The 3288-nt window shown below is 32.1% G+C and overlaps 1 non-coding gene across 1 annotated transcript; it reads left to right on the top strand.

Annotated features, from left to right (window-relative positions):
• Window positions 1-841: 841 nt before the first annotated feature.
• Window positions 842-949, top strand: LOC148570815 (small nucleolar RNA R71). The gene has a single exon (XR_015908630.1). It is a non-coding gene; the product is annotated as a small nucleolar RNA R71 (small nucleolar RNA).
• The last annotated feature ends 2339 nt before the right edge of the window (window positions 950-3288 follow it).

The raw sequence follows: 3288 nt of genomic DNA, 5'->3' as shown, positions 1-3288 counted from the left end.
GTGCCTATGGTACAGGGTATTATGAACTTTCCAGGATCCTGTCTCTTCTGAGGCAATGTCAGTTGATCCAGATCACTTAGTTCATTGATGAACAAGGGAGGTTCAACTTCCCAAGTATCAATGCCAAATAATTTGGCATTTAGCTTCATGATTGCACCAAGAAACTTGGCAGTTTGCTCTTCAGTAACATCCTCATTCTCTTCAGAAGAGGAATACTCATCAGAGCTCATGAAGGGCATAAGGAGGTTCAATGGGATCTCTATGGTCTCTAGATGGGTAGAAGCATTTTGTTCAGAGTTCTCTGTCTGTTGCTGAGTTGATGATGGAAAGGCTTGCTGTTGTTAAACCTGTTTCTTCCACCATTGTTAAAGCCTTGTTGAGGCTTTTGATCCTTCCATGAGAAATTTGGATGATTTCTCCATGATGAGTTATAGATGTTTCCATAAGGTTCACCTAAGTAGTTCACCTCTGCTATTGCAGGGTTCTCAGGATCATAAGCTTCTTCTTCAGGAGAAGCCTCTTGAGTACTGTTGGATGCAGCTTGCATTCCATTCAGACTCTGAGAAATCATATTGACTTGCTGAGTTAATATTTTATTCTGAGCCAATATGGCATTCAGAGTATCAACTTCAAGAACTCCCTTCTTCATAGGCGTCCCATTACTCACAGGATTCCTTTCAAAAGTGTACATGAACTGGTTATTAGCAACCATGTCAATGAGTTCTTGAGCTTCTGCAGGCGTTTTCTTTAGGTGAATGGATCCACCTGCAGAAGTGTCCAGTGACATCTTTGATAGCTCAGATAAACCATCATAGAATATATCCAGGATGGTCCATTCTGAAAGCATGTCAGAAGGACACTTTTTGATCAACTGTTTGTATCTTTCCCAAGCTTCATAGAGGGATTCACCTTCTTTCTGTCTGAAGGTTTGAACATCAGCTTTAAGCTTGCTCAGCTTTTGAGGAGGAAAGTACTTGGCTAAGAAAGCCGTGACTAGCTTATCCCAAGAGTTCAGGCTGTCTTTGGGTTGAGAATCCAACCATAATCTAGCTCTGTCTCTTACAGCAAAAGGGAAAAGCATGAGCCTGTAGACTTCAGGATCTACTCCATTAGTCTTAACAGTATCACATATCTGCAAGAATTCAGTTAAGAACTGAAAGGGATCTTCAGATGGAAGTCCATGAAACTTGCAGTTCTGCTGCATCAGAGAAACTAATTGAGGTTTCAGCTCAAAGTTGTTTGCTCCAATGGTAGGAATGGAGATGCTTCTTCCATGTAAATTGGAATTAGGTGCAGTGAAGTCACCAAGCATCTTCCTTATATTATTATTATTTTCGGCTGCCATCTCCTTTTCCTGTTCGAAAATTTCTGAAAGGTTATCTCTGGATTGTTGTATTTTAGCTTCTCTTAATTTTTTTCTTCAGAGTCCTTTCAGGTTCTGGATCTGCTTTAACAAGAATGTTCTTGTCCTTGCTCCTGCTCATATGACAAAGAAGATGGCACAGAAAAAATAGTAATAATAATATGGATCTTTTATACCACAGTATAGGGATCCTTGTATTAGTAGAAGAAAAGAAGGGAAGAAAATCTGAACTCAGAGAGAGAGGGGGTTCGGATTTTTGGAGAGTTGAAGGAAAGATGTTAGTATATCAATAAACAAATAGAAGAAGATGAGAGGGGGAAGTGAATTTTAGAAAACAATTTTTGAAAAAGAGTTAGTGATTTTTGAAAATAGTTTTTGAAAAAGGTTAGTATTTTTTTCGAAATTTTTTTTTAAATAAAAAATAAAAATAATTAGTTAATAAAAAAGAAATTTTTGAAAAAGAGGGAAGATATTTTCGAAAATTAGAGAGAGAGAGTTAGTTAGGTAGTTTTGAAAAAGTTAAGAAACAAACAAAAAGTTAGTTAGTTAGTTGAAACAAATTTTGAAAATCAATTTTGAAAAGATAAGAAGTTAGGAAGTTAGAAAAGATATTTTGAAAATCAAATTTTTGAAAAAGATAAGATGAGAAGATATTTTTGAAAAGATATGATAGAAATTAGTTTTGAAAAAGATTTGATTTTTAAAATCTCAATTAATGACTTGATTCACAAGAAATCACAAGGTATGATTCTAGAACTTAAAGTTTGAATCTTTCTTAACAAGCAAGTAACAAACTTCAAATTTTTGAATCAAAACATTAATTGATTATGTTATTTTCGAAAATTTGATATAAAAAATAAGAAAAATATTTTTGAAAAATATTTTTGAAATTTTCGAAAATAACTAAGAATTTTGAAAAAGATTTGATTTTTGAAAAAGATTTTGAAAAAGATAAGATTTTCAAATTGAAAATTTGATTTGACTCATAAGAAACAATTTGATTTTAAAAACTTTTGAAAAAGTCAACTCAAATTTTCGAATTTGATGAGAGAAAAAGGGAAAGATATTTTTTTTTTATTTTTGAAATTTTTATGAAATCATGAAAATTATGCAATGCATGAAATTTTTAGATCAAAACAATGAATGCATGCAAGAATGCTATGAATGTCAAGATGAACACCAAGAACACCATGAATGTCAAGATGAACATCATAGACACAATTTTGAAAAAATTTTAATGCAAAGAAAACATGCAAGGCACCAAACTTAGAATTCTTTAATGCTTACGCACTAAGAATTCAAGAATGCATATGATAAACATGAAAAGACACAAAACAAAAAAATCATCAAGATCAAACAAGAAGACTTACCAAGAACAACTTGAAGATCATGAAGAACACCATGAATGCATGAAATTTTCGAAAAATGCAAGATGCACATGCCATTGACACCAAACTTATGATATGACTCAAGAATCAAACAAGAAACATGAAATATTTTTTATTTTTGTGATTTTCTAAATTTTTTTGGATTTTTATTTTATATTTTTTTGAAAAATTATTTTGAAAAAGAAAAATAAGGATTCCAAAATTTTTAATATGAATTCCAGGAATCTTATGCTCTAAAGCTCCAATCAAAGGGTCAGGCATGGCTTAATAGCCAGCCAAGCTTTAGCATATAATTACATGGACTGGAGTGATTAGTTGAATACCAATCCCCAAGCAGTTTGGGTATGGCTTTACAGCCAGATAGGATTCAACATGTTTCATGAAACACTAGAATTCATTCTTAAAAATCTTGAAGCCATAGAATAATTTATTTTTGAAAACATTATTTTTATTATTTTATTTTATTTTATTTTTTTTTTCGAAAACAAAAGAAAAATTTTTGAAAGCTTTTTGAAAAATTTTTGAAAACAAAACAAA

The sequence above is a fragment of the Arachis ipaensis genome, chromosome B3 (genome assembly GCF_059453495.1).
Source record: "Arachis ipaensis isolate K30076 ecotype BB chromosome B3, ASM5945349v1, whole genome shotgun sequence".
NCBI lineage: Eukaryota > Viridiplantae > Streptophyta > Magnoliopsida > Fabales > Fabaceae > Arachis > Arachis ipaensis.
The sequence above is the reverse complement of the archived record's forward strand: the minus strand, read 5'-3'. Positions and strand labels throughout refer to the sequence as shown.